The sequence below is a fragment of the Halichoerus grypus genome, chromosome 13 (genome assembly GCF_964656455.1).
Source record: "Halichoerus grypus chromosome 13, mHalGry1.hap1.1, whole genome shotgun sequence".
Lineage (NCBI taxonomy): Eukaryota > Metazoa > Chordata > Mammalia > Carnivora > Phocidae > Halichoerus > Halichoerus grypus.
This window is the reverse complement of record NC_135724.1, coordinates 37,485,624-37,508,167: the sequence shown is the minus strand read 5'-3', so window position 1 is coordinate 37,508,167 and position 22,544 is coordinate 37,485,624. Positions and strand designations below refer to the sequence as shown.

The window sequence follows — 22,544 nt, the reverse complement described above, 5'->3', positions numbered from 1 at the left end:
AAAAAAAATAAAGTAACAAACTGTTTTGGTACATTTCTGAGTCTTTTAACAAAAAATATTCACCGAACAGCATGCCCAGAGAGTCCATAAAGATGTGATGCATGGGAAGCAGCCTCAGGAAGGTAGGAGCAGGACTTCCCAGGAGGCTGCTAACACCTTTCCAGACACTTCTGGGTGACCAGAGGCTTAATGACGAAGCCCAAAGAGTCAAAGAACCAAAAACCTAAGCAGCATTGGGTATATATTCAAATATAACTCATCTGGTTTTTGTGAGGAAGGACTGTCACTAAATACTCTTCATCTCTTGCCTCATTCCCTAACCTTTCCCACAAAACTGAAATAAGTTACCTGACAGTGAGTGTGAGAGAGAAACTGAGTATTCAAAGCCCACTTCCTTCCTCTCCTTCCACTGGCAAGTCAGCTGCCTCTAGGAAGACAGAACTGAGTCTTGCTCCACACCAGAAATTTCACAGGGGCAGCTTTGCTGGTGACAAGGTGGGCACACAGTACTAGGAAGCACATTTTGGCTTTATAAGTAAGTAAGAGGCTATTTGATTCCCATCTTCTAGATTCTTATTTCTTATTTGGTTCAAACCTCAGCTAGAAAAGAAATAGCTGCTAGGTACTAAGCCCCTCCAAGCCCCATGCATTAGCCATTTGATAAACAGTTCCTTCAAATAATCCAAGAAAGAAAGTAATGTGTGTCCTAAGAAAAACAGACACATAGGTAAAGAGCTGTGATGGCTGAGAGAGAAATAGGTCCTTCCGGTTGCTTGGTGGCCAGAAAATTTCATCGAGGGGAAAAAAACATGAGGTGGCCCTTGAAGAGAAGAAGAATTTACACATGAGGAATTGGAAAAAAAACATAAGCAGTCAGATCCAAGCACTTGAACAAAAGCTTGAAGGCATGAGAATGTGGGGCACACTGTAAATATGGAGCAGAAAACAGTTAAGTTTGACTAATACCCAGCAGTGTCTGGAAAAACTGCTTAGCCTAAGGACACTGAATTTTGCTTAGTGAAAAATAAGGAACAACTGAAGATATACATCCAAGGTCCCAAATGTTGTAGTCAGAATTTATCTTTGGGTATCTGTGAAATGTTAAAGGAAATACTTATGAGAGTGTATCTATTTGGCATACATAGTAAGCTTGAGACAATATAAATATAGAAAAGGAACATGGTTCCTGCATAAAGATATTGAGATTCATGAAACTGTTGTCTTAATATAGTATGACCAATTTCATACACTTTAGTAACATGCAGTCATTGAGATGATGCTTTTGAAAAGTATTTAATGACACAAGAAAATGATGAAGATATGTAAAATATTAAAAAGACTCAAATATTCAGGGCACCTGGGTGGCTCAGTCAGTTGGGCGTCCAGCTCTTGGTTTTAGCTCGGGTCGTGATCCCACTTTGGACTCTGTGCTCAGTGTGGAATCTGTTTCAAATTATGATAGATTTATTTTAGTTTTTACAATTTTCCCCCAAATTTGTAACTCTATAACAGCCATTGTAACAATCTTTAAGGCACAGAGTACTAAAGGAACAATTTATATATCCGATTTTGAATGCCAAATTGATAGCATACTTACTACTGTGCATATCTAGCAATTCCTGTAGGCATATATTAGTGATAGTAGTAGAAAAATAATGGCTTACATGTACTTATATAGTAATTTATAATTTACATATATTTGCAGAAAGCATACCGTAGCTCCTGCACCACCATGAATAGTTGATGTTATGGTAATAGCCAACACTCGAAAAACTTGTATTCCGGAGAAAAATCCATGTTTCATATAGAGACCTCATCTTATATAACTGAAATTTAGACTTTCCCAGATACCAAGTCCAAGTCTTTAATTGGTTGTATCAGTATAAGTTAAGAATCCTGTTAAAATCAAATTACTTCCAAGTCCTAGGATGTATCATTGAGGAATATGGGAAAGAAGAAGAAGGAATTCTTCGAAGAAAGAAACACAGAGATTAAATATGAATCTTGATTATATCTAACTTTTGATAACTGTATTTCCTTGGGGAAATTCTCTGATCTTTAATTTCTTCATTTATAAAGTATGGAGAATACTTCCTATTTTATTGGATTTCTATGAAGATTGATTGAAGCAATGTAAGCCAAGCATTTAGCACAACTTACTAGGTCTCTGTTCTGCTAGACAGGTTAATGACCTAATGTCTGTCATAGCCACCATTAATCCTTCTCACCACCCCACTATTACCCTTTTGTAGGACATGAATTCAGAGTGCATCTATTTCAGTGAGTCTTATGAATTGCCACAATCTGTTCCACAAGACCATCCTTCGCTGGCCACTGCAGATGAAACAGAAGGATTACCTTACTCAAGAAAGACTAATCTATACATATCTATAATGGTTTATTAGGTGGCCAATGTAGGAAATCTGCCCACCAAGGGTTAGGGCAATTAAAAAAATCAAAAATACACAGAATTCTATCTTAAAAGCCTGATGATGAAATAGGTATTAAAATGCATGCTGGGGAAAGTGTCCAGATGCTGTAAATCAGCAGAAAGCAACAGTAGGGTAGAAGCCACACAACCAAGGGGAGAGTAATAGAAAGAAATGATCTGACAGTGCAAGAAGCAGTAGAAGGAAAAAGGAAAAGATCAGTGCTCTCCACGAATTTTTTGTCATGCAGAATGTCATACTCCCCTAATTATTGATCAGATAGAGAGTTTTCTCTCATTGCATAGGTTTTTGGTGATATCAACAAACATCCAGACCAGGCTGGGGATGGGGGGGGGGCAAGGGAAGGATGGTGACAGAAAAGGACAGAGAGTAGAGATTTTAACACTTTACCAAATGATGCCATTTTCATTTTGCCAGGAAGTATTACATACAACCGGAAATTGAACTCTCCAATACTAAAATTCCTGAGAAGCGGAAAATAAATCCCATGATTAGATATCGCATTCACGTTGCCAACTTTTAAGAATTTTTCAGCTACAGTGGATGTCCACACAATGGCAACATTGTTAGATGTTTCATGTGACTGTTGTTTGCTTTTACTTTCTCACAAAACTGGGACAGACTGTTTAGTGCTGCATGTTAGGTGTCCTTTTCTCCCATCACAGTGAACATTTAAATAAACTTTTCACTGAAGTATATCCTTGGATGTTGTTAGAGATGGTTATTATACACGCTTTTCCTGTGGTATCAGTTGGAGGAGCAAAAGGTAATTGACAACAAGGTAGGTGAGATTGATCTTTTGGTATATGTCTCCTTTCTGATTAATTAAATGCAAAGCCCTTGTTATTCTATGTGTTTCTCTGTAGTTTGTAATCATATAAACCAATGGTTCTCAAATTTTTGCATTTTCTTATGCCAGAAAATATTTAAAGGGCAAATAGGAGGGCCTTAGATTATTACTGTAATTTCATAAAAGCGATTTATTTTAAAGTATAATTTGGAAATAGTAATTGAATTAATTTAGTTATTAGAGAAGTTTCTTAAGTGTCCTTACTTCTTCCATATCATTATGGATCAACAAAAACATTTTCAACTTCTACTGGTCTGTTTACAGTATTTGGGATCCCCAATGACGGTCTTTATTTTCATTTGAGATCCAGAGAGCATGAGGAAAATGAAGAACTTTTAAAAATCCGCCTAAATTTGGCTGATAATGAATACTTTAAGTATGCTTTGAAAAATTTTAGCAATTTGGTAAACTGAGATTGGATGCTGATTTAGAAAACCAGCCCAAATATAAGTGTCCTTTATTCAGTGGTTAAAAGAAACATTCAAAATCTGTAAACTCAATCATTAAAACAAGAAGGCAATGATATAGATACTATTTTTTTATTGAAAGAGCCTAACTGGTTATAACCTTTAGAATTCCCATATGCATATTTTAAGCAAATATTAGTGATACATAGTTTTACAAAAAAGTATTGTGTCCTATTAGATGTACCAATTAGTCTTTCTATCTCTAATTAAGGGGAAAAGATTTTATTTATGCCCAGACACCCTAATGCTTAAAGATATGATGCCAAACACTGAACTCAGAATTACAAAATTCAAATATTCAGATATTTGCAAATATCCATAGTAGTAGTTGTGTTCATTAAACACCTGAATGCTTGATAGATTTTATTTTTTTCCTATTTTGTCTGAACCATTACCAATAAAAGTCAGTTTAATTATGATCTTTTTTCATTAATAGTATTCTAACAGGTTATTTTCTGGTTTGAGAAAAAAAATTCAATACACTTCAGTTTTGAAAAATAGCTATGGATATAAGGTTTTTGGTTGACAGATGTAGTTTTTACTTTTATGCTTTGAATGACACCTGACTTCCTTCTGACCTTTATTGTTTCTGATGAGGAAACAGCTGTTGATCTTCTGAGTTTCCTTATACATGATGAGTTGTTTTTCTCCTCCTACTTTTAAGATTATCTATGGAATGTTAGCTTTTTAATACTTTGACTTCATTTTCCCATAGTAGAGCACCAGAGAAGAGAGTTTCCATTAAGATGGGGACAGAGGCAGAAGAACACATTGTAGCTTAAATACCATAGACTCTCAGTGTTCTTAACTGTGATTTCGTAGATTTTCTTGAATGACAGTTTTCCCATTTGCTGGATGTCCTTAGGATAATTTCCAGAGACTTTAAATGACTGTTGTCTTTAATAATTGTATCTAGTTAAGTGGTTGCCTTTATGGGGGTGAGGGAGAGTCTTCCAAACTCATCACTCTGCCATTCTGGAAGTCCTGCCTTCCATGATATGGCCTCCCACTCATGAAGAAAAACAAACAAACCATAAGCTCTAACATATCACGTCACTGATTTTGCATTCAGGTTTTTTTTTTCATGCCATGATGTGTTATCTCATTAGGACTTGCTTTATTTTAGTTAATGTTAATAGTTTTCATTCTTAGAATTTTTTTCTATGAGGTATATCCAGAATCTATTACTGGCATAACTTCTCTTTTCCTTTTATCAGCATTATAACCAATATGCCTCCCTAGGCGACTGCTAGCCTGTTTCTGATATAGTAGTTAGGCCTATCTCAGAGAGTATACAGTGGTGCTTAATCACACTTTGGGTCTTCACTGCAGAAAAATAGTATGGCCTTTGCAAGTCAGTTAGCCCCTCTAAAAATAAATTTCTTCATCTGTAAAATGGGGTTGATATTGGTAACTATCTACAAGGATTATTGCAAGGATTAAATGAGGTAAAGAAAGTGTTTAAACCAATGTCTTGCACATGGAAAGTGTCCATAAGTGTAAGTCCTTGGTAGATCAGGCTTGATAACCGAGGTAGGCAGGAATATGATACATCATTCACTCTTTTGGGTTTAATTTCCCATAAAAATAAATAATTTAGTCACAGAAACACATAGGCATAAAATACACCAATTTCTATTCACAATTATATATGATGAGAAAAAGGTAAAACCAAAAAATAATTACTTAAATCATCAAGATAGTAAATTGAATTGTTTTTAGACTTACATATATAAAATGTTGCTATTTTTAAGTCTTCTCTCACCTTGAAATGTCTCAAGTTTATGTACAAGTTTGTCCTCCATTTGTTAGCAGCCTATTCTCAACTGGTGTTAAACAACCTTATCTATTCCTCAGCATATTTCAGAAGAATAAACTACTGATTTCCTCAAGAAAAGTTACATCTACCCTTTCCAGGTCTGAGCCCCTAGCATATTCTCTTCACTGTCATCTCCTTGATGTAAGGGCACAATTTCTTTGTTGGTTTCATCAGGCCTGAAGTACTTGTCCATGTGCCTAAAGAATGTATTTATTCAATCTGGATAGAAAATTATTTCAAATAGATGTTAGGTTCATATTTTCCTTTATGTACTTGAAGTTCTAACTCTTATAATATAAATAATGGCATACGTCTGTCCCTTGGGGAACCATTAGGGTTGATAAAGTGTGACTTTTGTCTGTTCTCCTTAGGAATAGTAAAATCTTGGTGCCTCTCTTTACCAATAGAATGAATAACATGCAATGTTTGCAAATTTCCTGTGAAAAACCTCAGTCTAGAAATGGTGCTTTCTTGTTCTTTTAATGTTTTTATGGACAAAAATAGGAGAATAGACTCAGGGTCTGAGAGGGCTCAAATTCTGAAACAACTATCTTACCTCCCAAATTCTGAACCAGCTATCTAAGAAGAAAAAGAAGAAGGCAGGTGGCAAAATAAAGACATTTCCTTTAGTTTTGCTGGGACTAATAGGGAGCATATAACTTATATCTGTGGATAAGAAACGTAGGACACATTTGAGCCTCCAAATATTAAATCCGAGTATTGGACTAAAGTTGGTGTAGCCATGGAAAACTGAAAGCTTCCTCACAGAGGGACCTACTCAGTGCAACTCACAGAGGCATGGACCAGAAGTAAGGCCCATCCTAAAAAACAGAATTATGTCCAATTCTCTCCCAGTTCCCAAAACAAACCCAGATTCCTGTGAGTGAGACATCAATGTCTAGATCAGTTGAGTTCGCCCTGGTGATTGACATAGTGACTGATTCCTGAGCCAGGCTGCTTTGTCATGGCCACCTGTGTTCCTCACAATCAAAGATCTTTTCCTGACCTCGCTCATCTCTCTACCTTTTGCTAGCACTGTTTCTCTCTTAAAGAGGCTAGCCTTTAAAAACAAAACAAAAACACATATACCATATTTAAACACAGAGATGACAATAGCAACTACTTTAATAGTGTTTACTATGTGTCGGACACTTTTCCAAGCATTTTCCATACACAGTTGACCCTTGAACAATGTGGGTGTTAGGGGAACCAACACCCCCACTCATAGCTGAAAATTCATGTATAACTTTTCACTCCCCCCAAATTCAACTATTAATAGCCTACTGTTGACCAGAAGCCTTATTGATAACATAAATGGTCAATTAACACATATTTTGCATGTTAAATGCATTATGTACTGTATTCCTACAATAAAGTAAACTAGAGAAAAGAAAATGTCATTAAGAAAATCATAAGGAGGGGCGCTTGGGTGGCTCAGTCGGTTAAGCGTCTGCCTTCGCCTCAGGTCATGATCCCAGGGTTCCAGGATGGAGCCCAGTGTCCGGCTCCCCACTCAGCGTGGAGCCTGCTTCTCTCTGCCCCACCCCTCACTCATGCTCATGCTCTCTCTCTCTCAAATAAATAAATAATATCTTTTTAAAAAAAGAAAAGACGATCATAAGAAAAAGAAAATACATTCACAGTACTGTGATATAAAAAATATCTGCATACAAGTGGAACCTTGCAGTTCAAATGCTTGTTGTTCAAGGGTCAACTATATTAATAGAGTTAATGCTCAGAAAAAAACCTAGGCAAGAGGTACAATATTATACCATTTTTACAGGAGGAAACTGAGGTACAGAACAGATAAGGAACTTGTACTAGGTTACACAGCTAGTAAATGTGGGACTCAGATTCAAACCATAAGCTCAGAATTCATCTTCTTTTTTTATTTATTTTGTTTTATTTTATTATGTTATGTTAATCACCCTACATTACACCATTAGTTTTTGATGTAGTGTTCCATGATTCATTGTTTGCGTATAACACCCAGTGCTCCATGCCGTACATGCCCTCTTTAATACCCATCACCAGGCTAACCCATCCTCCCAACCCCCTCCCCTCTAGAACCCTCAGTTTGTTTCTCAGAGTCCATAGTCTCTCATGGTTCATCTCCCCCTCCGATTTCCACCCCCTTCATTTTTCCCTTCCTGCTATCTTCTTCTTTTCTTTTTTTTTTTAAAGATTTTATTTATTTTTTGACAGAGAGAAAGAAACACAGTGAGAGAAGGAACACAAGCAAGGGGAGTGGGAGAGGGAGAAGCAGGCTTCCCATGGAGTAAGGAGCCCGATGCAGGGCTCAATCCCAGGACCCTGGAATCATGACCTGAGCCAAAGGCAGATGCTTAACGACTGAGCCACCCAGGCGCCCCTTCTTCTTTTTTTTTTTTAACATATAATGTATTATTTGTTTCAGAGGTACAGGTCTGTGATTCATCAGTCTTACACAATTCACAGCACTCATCATAGCACATAACCTCCCCAATGTCCATCACCCAGCCACCCCATCCTTCCCAACCCCCACCACTCCAGCAACCCTCAGTTTGTTTCTTGAAATTAAGAATTCCTCATATCAGTGAGATCATATGATACTTGTCTTTCTCTTATTGACTTATTTCACTTAGCATAATATCCTCTAGTTCAAACCACGTCATTGCAAATGGCAAGATTTCAGGTTTTTTTATGACTGCATAATATTCCATTGTGTATATATACCACATCTTCTTTATCCATTCATCTGTTGATGGACGTCTTGGCTCTTTCCATAGTTTGGCTATTGTGGACATTGCTGCTATAAACATTGGGGTGCACGTACCCCTTTGGATCACCCCGACATTTGTATCTTTGGGGTAAATACCCAGTAGTGCAATTGCTGGGTCGTATGGTAGCTCTATTTTCAACTTTTTGAGGAACCTCCATACTGTTTTCCAGAGTGGCTGTATGAGCTTGCATTCCCACCAACAGTGTAGGAGGGTTCCCCTTTCACCGCATCCCCGCCAACATCTGTCATTTCCTGACTTGTTAATTTTAGCCATTCTGACTGGTGTGAGGTGGTATCTCATTGAGGTTTGGATTTGGATTTCCCTGATGCTGAGCTATGTTGAGCACTTTTTCATGTGTCTGTTGGCCATTTGGATGTCTTCTTTGGAAAAATGTCTGTTCGTGTCTTCTGCCCATTTCTTGATTGGATTATTTGTTCTTTGGGTGTTGAGTTTGATAAGTTCTTTATAGATTTTGGATACTAGCCCTTTATCTGATATGTCATTTGCAAATATCTTCTCCCATTCTGTCAGTTGTGTTTTGGTTGTTGACTGTTTCCTTTGCTGTGCAAAAGTTTTTATCTTGATGAAGTCCCAATAGTTCATTTTTGCCCTTGTTTTCCTTGCCTTTGGTGATGTTTCTAGGAAGAAGTTGCTGTGGCTGAGGTCAAAGAGGTTGCTGCCTGTGTTCTCCTCTAGGATTTTGATGGACTCCTGTCTCACATTTAGGTCTTTCATCCATTTTGAGTCTATTTTTGTGTGGGGGGTAAAGAAATGGTCCAGTTTCATTCTTCTGCATGTGGCTGTCCAATTTTCCCAAAACCATTTGTTGAAGAGGCTGTCTTTTTTCCATTGGACATTCTTTCCTGCTTTGTCAAAGATTAGTTGACCATAGAGTTGAGGGTCCATTTCTGGGCTCTCTATTCTGTTCCATTGATCTATGTGTCTGTTCTTGTGCCAGTACCATACTGTCTTGATGATGACAGCTTTGTAATAGAGCTTGAAGTCCGGGATTGTGATGCCACCAGCTTTGTTTTTCTTTTTCAACACAGACTTCATCTTCTTAACCATTACCCTCCACCACATCTCAAGAGAGAGACCAATAGGGATAAATAGCCAATAGATGCAGATATAAAAACATTAATTTCTTCAGAGCATCAAATCACAGTACATACATTTTTTGACATTTCAATTATTGTAGATAAATCATTGCATTGATAAAAATTCTGAAATACAGAGCAATAGGTGATTAAAATGGTAGGGAATTGGGCACTGTTACTTGACTATATGGCAGGAAGTTATCTTCCCAGAAAAAGGCACTTGTATCTTTTCCATGATTTTATTTTCTGACTTAATAGAATATTTCTGATCTTTTACATTACTATAGAACAAAACAATGATTTATATTTTATAACTTACATAGCTGTTTTCATGTAGTTTTAACAGTTCTCAATTTTTTTTTTTTATTTATAGCCCATGGGAAGGAAGAGTTGGAGGGGTCTCAAGGAAGTTTGTGGTGCTAAGCAACAGTTCTGTTCATGTACACCCTCCCATTCTATGCTTTTGCTCATGAACCCATAATATCTTGGTACTTATGTATAAATTTTAATAGCATAGAGAACAGCTTAATCTTATTTACACAGTACTCTTTATTTCACTGCTTCTTTGCTATCTAAAAGTATAATACAATTCAGCAGAAAAATGTGTGCAGTCAGGAATAAATTTCTTGATTACTCAGAGTAACGCAAAAAAAATGCAAAAACGTAACAGTTTTACTTAAATCCTTTAACTTTATTTTTTAAGTTTTTTATTTTAATCATCAGTAATCTTCAAAAAGTTACATTTACTTGCCCAAATTCTATATTTTTAATGAGATTAGGTAGGCTTTTATCTATTCCTCTTAAATGAATCTTGCAGAATGCAATCATGAACAGCTCTGAAAAGTTGGTTTAGTTTTAGACCATTAATTAGAAACTAATAATAAACCTGGTTATTGGCTTTTTTTAAAGTTACTATAGCTACTGACTCTAATTTGAGTCTTAGGAGTTTCTGAATTGTGTATTATAAGAATTGATGAACTTAATTGCCTCCTAAAACCTCCCATAGGCAGTATATATCTTTTATGAAGAATCAATAAATCACAGAGAACTAATAATTTACCATCTCTCTATTTAGGAAAATATGAACATGAAAGGTCTTTCCCTCTAGTGTATGAGAATTTTAACAAGAGTATTCTGTTAATAAGAAGTGGTTAATTTTTTTTATTATTAGATCACATTAAATTCCATAGTTCAGGTTTTTTTACCATCAACTGACAATTCCATTTAGGTCTTTTTTACATAGGCAGAAATAGTATATTTGTGACTAAATGAAATTAGCCATTAAAAATGGTTATACTTTCTCAGGCACTAAATATAAAATACAATATTTACCTGTCTGCTTGGGGGCTAAACAGAAGTAAAAATTCCAGATCCATAAAAGCTTCAGATAAATGAAGTCAGATAAAAGATGGCAAGTTGCCCTGGTCACGTGTGAAAAAACTGTTCCTACCCAATCCGTAAACAAATAGAAATTCATTACTAGATAGCTCAAAAGAGACAAATTACCCAGAATTTATGGGAGAGTAATTTCTTTCCTTTAAGTCATGATAATGAATCTCCATTATCCTACATTTTTAGCTTACCCTCGATCCTCAGAAATTGGAACAATGATTATAGGCTGCAGTAAAAAATAGCTCCCATATTCTTCCTTTGATTCTCTTACATACATACAAATGGGATTCTCTTTGCATTTACCTTTGCTGAGTACAGGTTTTTAGAGATGAATGTAACACATGTTAACATTTTGTCCAAAAGTTAGTTCCTGTTATTATATTATTACTAAGTTCTAGAGTAAGAAATTAAAAAGATAAGCAGTTCTCAACTTAAAAGCACATTATCCTTGTCCATTGATATAGTTTGCTTAAATCCTTTAACTTTATTTTTTAGTTCATTGCTTTTATGAATATTTAATTGTAAGAAAAATACAAATATTCTTTCCCATAGAAGTAATATTAGAAAGAGCCACCTGGTTCCTGGGAAGATCCAGTTCCCACTGTTGGACTCACTCAGGCAGGATCACACTGGTCGGTAACATAACAGGGGACGACCTGATCATGGCTAAAGATGACCTACCCCTTTGGTGGCAACATCAAGGCAATCTGTACAGAAACTGGTCTGATGGCCTTGAGAGAAAACAGAATGAGAGGAACAAATGAAGACTTCAAAAAATCTGAAGAAAATGCTCTTTATAAAAATCAAGAAGGCACCCCCGAGAGGCTTATCTCTTGCAAACCACAGTTGCCTCCAAGGAAATAGTTGGGATTAACTTGGGGCAGTTGCCCAGAAGAATCCATGTTTCAGTTGATCTTTATTCGCAGAACATCTTGTCTATCTTTCTGCACATGAAGTGCAGGATGTCCACTGGGCTGCCTTCATCTGTGAGTCATGTACAATGCTCTCTTCCCAATAAAGTATGCTTTTTCTCAAAAGCAAAGGACTAAAACCACAATAGACTGCTCCGTAATGTAGCCAACCAGTAAAAGTATAAATTTATAATATCAAAACTATAGGTTAAGTTCATCATCTTATATTACATTCACTTTATAATCTGCCAGCACAGCCCAACACTGTAAATTTGTACAAGAGAAGTTATTTATGTGACTATTAAATCCAGCATTATTTGTAATACAAAAAACTTGAGAACCACACAAGTATCTACTGATAGGTGACTGCACTAGATAAATATTACATATATATTTATTTATACACAGTTATAAATTTGAATATTTATACAATGCAATATTGTACAAACTTCAACATAAATGAAGTATATCTACATTTACCAACATGGCTAAACCTCGAGACATATTGTTGACAGGAAAAAAGTAGGTTACACCATAATATATATCATAAATCACAAATCATAAATATAATTTAGGTAATGTTTGAAACCATTTTAAATGGTATATATTTGTTGGCCAATATGTGTATATATAGTAAAAAATAAGCACAATGGTAAGAACATTACATTCACTTGAGAATGGTAGTCATCTCTAGATAGGAAGGGTGGCAAGTAAGTTTTAGATCAGAAGAGATAGATTTTCAAATATATCTGCAATATTCTTTTTTAAAAAAATATCACCCTTTCAGTTAGTCCATTTAGCCGAAGTTATTTTCTTAATAATTTTTCTTACAATTAAATATTCATAAAAGCAATGAACTAAAAAAGTTGTACCAATTTATATGATCACCAAAAGTCTATGAGAGTCCCTATTCAACTACAGCACCACCAGTGATCAGTATTATTTTTCTTCATAATCTTTCCTCATTCATTATGTGAAAAATAATATCTGGTATGTAGTTATTTTTATTTGCATATTTTAGTTAGAATTGGGGCTTAATATTTATTTATGCATTTATTAGTCATTGTATTTATTAAACTATGCATAATCTACTTATGCCATTTGTCCATTTTCTTTGAGAAGTTTCTTGTCAATTTATATGAATTCTTTGTATATAAAAGATATTATTCACTACTGGGTATTTGCCCAAAGAAAATGAAAATACTAAATCAAAAAGATATATACACCACTACATTTATTGCAGCATTATTTACAGTACTCAAGATATGGAAGCACCCTAAGTGTCCATTGATAGATGAATGGATAAAGAATATGTGGTGTATATGACTCAGTGGAATATGACTCAGCTATAAAAAAAGACTGAGATCTTGACATTTGGGACAACATAGATGGATCTAGAAGGTATTATGCTAAGTGAAATAAGTCAGACAGAGAAAGACAAATACTATATGATTTCACTTACATGTGGAATCTAAAAAACAAAACAAATGAACAAAGAAAGCAGAAACAGACCCATAAATACAGAGAACAAACTGATGGTTGCCAGAGGGGTGGGGGTTGGAGGATAGACAAAATGGGTGAACGGGAGTAGGAGATACAGGTTTCCAGTTATGGAATGAATATGTCATGGGGATGAAAGGTACAGCACAGGGAATATAGTCAATGGTATTGTAATAGCATTGTGACAGGAGGTATCTACACTGTGGTGAGCACAGCATTATGTATAGACTTACTGAATCACTATGTATGTCTGAAACTAATGCAATATTGTGTGTCAGCTAAATAAAATAACACATCATTCCCTTTTCTGTCATCCTTATAAATATTCCCTCAAATCAGTGTATTTCAGAGGCAATTCTTTAAAGTATCAAACAACGAACATGTAAGGTAGTTGGATATTCAGTATTTAAGTGGTTCTAAGATAATAGTATGCATGATCCATTTTGAAGTTCAGAGCAAGGTCAATTTAAGAATGATATGCTTTCAAGCTATTTTTATTTACATCCAAGTTAATTGACTTTTATCTATACCGTATTATTCCCATTCACTTAGATTCCAATATACTTTTCTGATGTGAAGAAAAAGAATGAAGCTAGTAGCCTTGATGATAATTGAACATAACCTTGACTATTGTCCAAATAAGTGGTGCCTCACTGGAAATAATCATCTGTCGGGGGCTTATGGCAGAAAAATAGTTGAGAACTGCTGCTTTAACTAACAGAACGAGTAGAAAACCCATATGATACATAGTGAGCCCTCATCATACTTTATGGTAATCAGTTATATAATTGCCTGGCTTCTCTACTAGATTGTAAGCTCTATGAGAACAGATTTGGTTGTCTTCCTTATCCTTGTATTCTGGTACATAATTGTTGAATGCATGGATGAATGAATAGTAAGAATAAAACAATCACATGGTATATTCACTATGTGCTCTCTTAACAGTTAAAATAAGAGTAGTAGAAATTCACATTTTTATTTGCCTGTAAGTGACTTTGGTCATGAAGCTTTACCATGACTGTTTAAATGAATCAAATGTTCAGAAAAAATTGTCCAAACTCTTAAAAATACTTTTATTTATTTATTTATTCATTTATTTAAAAAAAAACCTTTTTTATTCTATTTGTTTCTTTCCACCTAATTTGAAATGCACATTGAGTAGAAAGTTAAAAAAAAATCTCCTGAGAAACCCTGCTACACATGGTGAATTATTTTCTTCTTGTCACATAAATTTTATTTCTGTCAAATTAACACAAAATCTTGAGTTTAGACTCAAAATTAATTACATATACACCCTGCAGGTAAAGAACTATTGCAAGTAAAGACCCTGGTCGATGTGTTACAGTTACACTGTTTTATTTTTCTAGTTCCAGTGAAATGTCTTGACCGGGGATTCTGAACACGGTCTAAACTTGTTTATAACATGGTATTTCCTTCTTTGGTTTTCCTTATAAAATGACAATTGCCTCCCTCCTCCACCATTACCCTTCCTTACATTAATGATCCCAGTACATGCAACTAAAGAATGAGACAGCAGGATATTCAGGCAATCCCTCTCCAGGAGCCAGATCATGGAGTAGCCACCCTGGTACCATATTTGGCCCCACCTGGACTGCTCCAGGAATGCAGTTTCATCTGTTCTTCCTGAACGGGTAAGATTCAAATGTGTCAAACTCACAGGGCACTGCTTAGAAAACCCGAATGCCAGTTTATTAATTTAAATTAGAACACACATCAATACTTTTGCCCACTAGCCAAGGCAAATCTTTTCTGATAAATCAGACATTTAGGAAGTTAAGTAGAAAAATCTATCCAGTGAACATAAAATGGTAGATCATTGGATGTCCTTGAAAAATATTTCACTCAAGTTAAAGGGAAGTCTATCAATGCATCACAATAGAGAAACCCTCTCTTGAGACAGAATGCTCAAGACTGCCACATAAACTCCTTTCTCCTTCTAGAAGGTGCTGTATATGCATATACATCCAACCTGTTTACTTCTTTGTAACAGACATGAAAAAAGCAACTATATATAATAAAGCATAAATCAGTGCATGTTTTTGTATATTACAGCATCCTGCATCACTGATACTAAAGCTATGCTTTTTTGTATTTGTATTTTGTATATATGTGTAAGTAGTCAATGAAAGATGCCATCATTACACTTTCACATATCAATGGCTGTAATGGATCAAGAAAACAGTCTATTTTAATCTCTATATAAACCAAAAATTTCCAAGGTTCAGATCTGGGTCAAATTAATTTCTTACTAAATTTCTTACTAAAAAATTATTATAGTCATGTATATATCGAAAGTGTAGACAATGTTTTACTTCTGTTTTATCAATATTTTTACATCACCTTAATGTCAGTTATTTTCAACTTCAGTGACAAAATTATGTTTATGAATCATTTGAAGAATGTCTATTAAAATTTGAGACTGAATTCTATGATGACAGTGACTATAATCGTTAATAATTTATCTCCAGCTAGGTTCATGATTTTATGCTAAGTAGGTTAGGAGAGGCATATAAATATTAGGAATAAAAATCATGTTATTGTACTCTTCATATCATATGTGAAATATAATAGTAACAAGACAGTAAATTGAGTCGACATTCTAAAACCAAGTCTAGAACACTGACTCCACATTCATTTGTTGAAATATTTCCATTCATTTTAAAGCCAACTGTAATAATCACCTAGTTAATTCTGTGACACAAAATTTATCATCATTAAAGCTAAATATTTTCAACCTTAGGAGATTTTATTGTGGTCAATGTCACAATAAACTGTTAGACATAAGTTGGTTGCCACCTGGCATCCATACCTGCTTTTCTCCATCAACAATACTCTGATTTTCCTTGGAAAGTTTATTCCTCCCAAATCCTTAGCCATGTGGTTGGGACGGGAATGACCCCTATGTCCAGCCTTTGAATTAAGCTCTGCAGTTGGTTCAAGAATGGAAATATAGAGAACAAATCTCATGACATGTGCACAAGCTACAATAATTGGTCTTTTTTTAGATGGTATGCTTTAATGGTATGAGGCTTGCCTTAGGCACTTTGTAACCAGAGGGGAAGCCACCATATAGAGCCTGAGAATAAAGCTAACCCAAGTGGAAGTAGAGCAGAGAGACAAAGAGAAGCCAGATCTTAGTGATATTGTTTAAACAGGTGGCTGGATCAGTCCTCCCTCAGAGCTAGATGTACCACTGGCCTTTGAAGATCAAACCAGTGTATAAGTCTTTTGTTCATTTGTTTGTTTTAGCTGTTTGAATTTTGTTTTCCATTGCATGTCACTAAAAGAGTTTTAACTGACATAGAAACCAACAGACCTGACTTCAGAATTATATGGAGTTATGACACGTATACGTCTAAGAAATAACACAGCAGATCAATTTATTTCTGCATTTAAAAAATATTTATTGATGGCTCAGTCGGTTAAGCGTCTGTCTTTGGCTCAGGTCATGATCCCAGGGTGCTGGGATCGAGCCCTGCGTGAGGCTCCCTGCTCAGCTATCTCTCTCTCTCTCTCTCAAATAAATAAATAAAATCTTTAAAAAATATATTTATTGACTACCTATTTATTCCAGGCAATATAGGAGCGCTGAGGTTACAGGGATAAACAAAATATTCACGGTCCCTTCCTTCAGAATGGCCTGCTTTAAAAAAAAATGTTCCCTTTAATTTTGAAAGGGCTTTGAGGAAGAGGAATAGAAGCTCAAAGAGGCTTATCACAGGGGAAAGGACCTGCTCTGGGGTGTATTAATTCCCTAAAGCTGCCCTGAGAACCACAAATTGGGTGGCTTGAAACAACAGAAATCTATTCTCTCACAGTTCTGGAGGCCAGAATTCTGAAACCAAGGTGTTGGCGGGGACCCTTGAAGGCTCTAAGGACGACTCTTTTCACCACCTCTTCCTAGCTGCTGGTAGCTGCCGTAAATCCCTGGTATTCCTTTACTGGCAACTCTGTCACTCCAATCTCTGCCTCTGGCGACATATGGGCTTCTTCCCCATGTCGCTGTGTCCCCAGATCTTTCTCTCCTTGGGGAATCAGGACTCCCAACATATCTTTTTGGCAGACACAATTATCCACCACAGGGGGTTAGGTAAGACTCCCTTGTCTGAGGTGATCATCCTGTGCAGACATCCAAGAATGAGAAACGAACAACAGGGCCATGTATTCTGCTAGAGGCTGCATTTGTTGCTGTTGCATTATTTCTGCCACAACCCATTGCTGCTCCTGTATTACCTTCCATTCTTTCATCTCAATCCCGATATTTCAAGAGAGAGAAATTGTGGTAGGGCAACTCCTAACGATGAAAACAGAATCTCTAGGGGAAGGCACTGAGCCACATGATAAATGAATACTGCTTGTGCATTTATCCCTTGAAAAATATTTTTTTCCAAAGCTTTTGTTTAGAATAGGTGGTAGAGCAATTAGGAATTTCTCTATCTTTTTTTCCCTCTCAAACATAAGACTGTATTTAATAGTCGTTTGTATCCTGGAAGAAATGAGCAAGTAATCTGTTTTCTACCTTTAATTTTCACTGCTAATGTTAAACCATTCGCACATACATTTTGTTAATTGCAGAAATTGCTTTAAAATTTTCTCAACTAAATGTTCTTAAAACAAAATTTAGACACATTGCTGTGAACATTTCCAAAGAAACCCTAGGTTTAGTCATCTCAAATCAGTGAGTTCCCTCACTGACTAAGACCTCTTCTTTAGAACACAAACAGCCGTGTCCCATATAACCTTCTCTCCTCACCAGTCCACTAATGGTGAACTTCATTGTCTTTTCTTCCACAGATGACTGGCACATGAGCTTTATTCAATACTTTCTTACTTACTGACCATGGGTAAAATAAACTAAAATTAAATTTTGGAAAAAAATTGTAATTTGAGTTGTATGTATTACTTTGAAATCAGTCAAAAAAATATTTTTTCTATTATTTGAGCAAATGTCACCATGAACATAAAACATTTTATCAAGGTTGTGAAGCCAAAATATTTAAAGTATTTTGTATATATAGAATCTCACTATTATTTATTGAATCAGCTACTTTACTACACACATTTTGTCCTCTGATATTCCTGACCATTTTATGAATTAAGTATTAAATAAAGTATTGTGAAAAAAGTATTATTGCCTTTGCTTCATGGATGAAGACAGATGAAACCCAAGGTCACATAGCAAATAGAAAATAAAAACTTAGGTCTGGCTACTGTTAAAGTAAGTGTTTTCTCCACTAACACCACCCTTATTCTTTCCCAAGGTCTCAAAGAGAAAATGCCACACATCTTTTTTAAAGTATATACTACATTCTCTTTTAACCTAAAATCCAGTAGCTTATAGGGGACTACTTTTAGTTATGTGCTCTCATAAAACTAATGCTCTAGAAGCAAGTCTTCCTGATCATCATTAGTGAGATATTTTTTAGCACCTACTTTGTGCACAATTCTAGATAAAAATGCTGATATCATTGAAAGCATGGGGAAAATGGACCCTGCCATTGAGGGATTTATAATCTATCAAGGAAGTCAAGACACATCAGGTTATTATCTAACCTAGATTTCTTAACTGACTGTTGTTCCTTGGAGAAGATCTAAATTCATTAAGAAGACTGCATGAACTAGTTTCACCTACACTCTTCAGCTTTAGTCTTTTCCACAGATGATACTCTTTCCCCCACCCCAAATTCTAATATGTAGTCATACTGAAATTCAAGCTCCTAAACCCTGATTCCTACCCTTGCCAGTATCTCGGCCACCTCTGGCAAACATCTGGCCAGGTTTGCTCTTATCATCCTTGACTAAACTATAAACTCCACCATGATAATGCTTAGAACATAAAATATGCTCAACTATTAGACTTGCAAAGACATGAATGCTTTTGCTTGTCCAGGATTGGTTGGTTGGTTGGTTGGTTGGTTGTTTTTAAAGGAATTAATTCACTGAGGAACAAATTTTCTATAATCAAGTACAATGACTCTATGACCATGCCTACGTCAAGGAGAAGTTCACAATGTCTCTTCGTGGCATAGCCTATCACAGCAAACAAAAAAGCCTTTTGAAGGTTTTTGTAGAGAATTGTTTTTTAAAATAATCTTATTTAATCAAAGAGAAACCCCTCTATGCCATTAAAAAAAAAATCCATGGACTGATCATACAACTTTAAACTGCCCTCATTGAAGAAAATCATTTATTCATCCCATCTAATTCTGTCTCCCATGCAAATATTCTTTCATAAAAGCTAAAAAAATTCCACTGATCAACTAATCATACTCTCTCATAACTGTTACCAATGATAGTAATAATGTGATAGCACAATTAATGCAATGTAATTCCAAGTTTGAAGTTTTTAAGTGAGACCAAAACTGTAAAGTTTTAAATTACAGTTTAATGTTTTTTTCTCTTTTCCAGGCATTGGCATTGCATTTCTTCTTCTTTTTTTTTTTTTTTAAAGATTTTATTTATTTATTTGACAGGGAGAGAGAGACAGCGAGAACAGGAACACAAGCAGTGGGAGTGGGAGAGGGAGAAGCAGGCTTCCCGCTGAGCAGGGAGCCCGATGTGGGACTCGATCCCAGGACCCTGGGATCATGACCTGAGCCGAAGGCAGACGCTTAACGACTGAGCCACCCAGGCGCCCGGCATTGCATTTCTTCTAACTAAAGAGTGGTGCTCATCAAATTTAACTTGAAATAAAGTCTTATTACATGTAATACCTGAAACCATGAAACTCCTTGAAGAAAACATAGGAAAAAAGCTCCTTGACATGGGTCTTGGTAATGATTTTTTGGAAATCACATCTAATACACAAATAAAAAAAATCAAAAACACGTGGGACTACATCGAGCTGAAAAGCTTCCTCACAGCAAAAAAAACCATCAATAAGTGAAAGAACCTACAGAATGAGAAAAAATATTTGCAAACCATGTATCTGATAAGGGATTAATATCCAAAATATATAAAGAACTCATACAACTCAAAGCAAAAAAACAAATAATCCAATATAAAAAATGGGCAAAAGACCTGAATAGACATTTTTCCAAAGAAGATATATAAATACCCAACAGATACATGAAAAGATGCTCAATATCACTAGTCATTCAGAAAATTCAAATTAAAACCACAATTGATATATCACCTCATATCTGTTATAATAGCCATCATCAAAAAGATAAGAGATGACAAGGGGTGCCCCGGTGGCTCAGTCAGTTAAGCCTCAGACTCTTGATTTCAGCTCAGGTCATGATCTCAGAGTCATGGGATCAAGCCCTGCTTCGGGCTCCTCACTCAGCAGGGAGTCTGCTTGAGATTCCTTCTTCCTCTCTCTCTGCCCCTCCCCTGCTCATGCATACACTCTCTCTCTAAAATAAAAATAAAATTAAAAAAAAAAGAAGATTCTCTAGCCTTCTCCCTCTGCCCCTCGCTGCTCATGCTCATGCTCTCTCTCAAAAAAAAAAAAAAAAAAAGAGAGAGACAGATGACAAATGCTGACGTGGATGTGGAAAAAAGGGAACCTTGTGCTCTGTTGGTGGGAATGCAAACTGGTACAGCCACTGTGGAAAACAGTAGGGAGGTTCCTCAAAAAATTAAAAATAGAACTACCATATGATCCAGTAATTCCACTCTGGGAATATATCCAAAGGGAAAATAAACCACTAAATGTGAAAAGGTAACTGCACCCCCACATTCACAGCAGCATTATTTACGATAGCCAAGACATGGAAATATCTAAGTGTACATCAGTAGATGAATTCATGAAGAAGTTGTGGTATATATATATATATATATATATATATGTATACACACACAATGGAATCTTATTCAGCCATTGGGGGGAAAAAAAGGAAATCCTACCATTTGAGACAACATGGATAGACCTTGAAAACATTATGCTAAATGAAATAAGTCAGACAGAGAAAGACAATCATATGATCTCACTTATATGTGGAATCTTAACAACAACAACAACAACAACAAAATAAAAACCAAAGCCCCAAACACCAAACTCAGAAAATGAGATCAGTTTGGGGGGGGGGGGTGCAATACTGGGGGAGGAGGAACTGGAGGAAAGTATTCAATGGATCCAAATTTACTTCCATTTATAACAAGTACTAAGGATATGATGTACAACATGATGCCTACAGCCAACACTGCTGTGTGATGTATACAGTACACAGGGGAGTTGTTAAGAGGGTAGATCCCAAGAGTTCTCATCACAAGAATTTTTTTTCTTTCCATTGTATCTACATGAGATGATGGATGTTAACTAAACCTAATGTATGGTCATTTCACACTATATGTAAATCAGACCATCATGCTGTACACCTTAAACTTACACAGTGACGTATGTCAATTATTTCTCAGTAAATCTGAAAAAAACTGGACAGTATTTGACTAGGAACCCAATTGTTAATTCTTTTTTTTTTTTCTCAATGAAATTAATCTAATTGTTCTTGTAGCAGAAAAAAAGAAAAAGAATGGTGCCATGTCTGGGCATGAGGCAACCAATTTTAATTTGAGTTGCAATATTCAATATTTCTAACAAAATTCTAAAATGGAATTACTCTGCCCTGGGCTGAGCCTCAAAGTCTGAGAACAATACAATAGGCACCAAATATTTTTCAGATCTTAAAGTAACAGACTATATGCAAAACATGCTTCTGCATTGTGAAACTGGCTCTACCAACTTGAGATATCCTCCTTCCAATCATGTATAAGAGGGGAAAAGAGAATTTTGGAGATAGTGTTTGAAGTGTCAAAGGCTTCCCTCTCAAGGAAGTGAAGGGAAGAAGAATTTGCAAATTAAAGTCATGAGGAAGTGAGTTTGGGGGTAGTTACTGTTGGTGGGCTGCATCTATCTTCTACTGCCACCCATCCCCTGCAGGGGAGGATGAGGTTAGCTGCCAAACAGGCTCCAAGGGGATCACTCTCAGAGTCTGATGAGCACCCCATGGAATTTTAACCCGAAACAGGAAGAGAGAGAACAAAACAAAACAAAAGGTAGTATTGAGAATACACAGTGTTTCAACAAAATGTGGGGCAAGGAAGCATGAATTTTCCCTTGGGCCAAGCTAATCTTTGGGAAAACAAAACTGAGGTCATCTTAGAATGGATTCCCCTCAAGGGGATTCCTTCTCTAGAGAACAGCGGAATCCCAAAGGAGATAAAGCACAAAGCTAGGTAGAAGCCAGAACACCAGCAGGTAAAGGGAGACTGGAAAACGACCAGCCATAAGAGAGGCATTTATGTGAACAAGGGATGCCCTTGCAGGATCTCTA

General features: G+C 36.0%; 1 long non-coding RNA gene across 2 annotated transcripts in view; it reads right to left on the bottom strand.

Moving 5' to 3' along the window:
* Positions 1–11,369: 11,369 nt before the first annotated feature.
* LOC118537589 (uncharacterized) overlaps positions 11,370–22,544 on the bottom strand; it is a 50,298-nt gene continuing 39,123 nt past the window's right edge. For both annotated transcript variants that reach the window (XR_004918202.2, XR_013443338.1), the window contains exon 3: positions 11,370–11,568. This is a non-coding gene — a long non-coding RNA (uncharacterized LOC118537589). The remainder of the gene's footprint in view (positions 11,569–22,544) is intronic.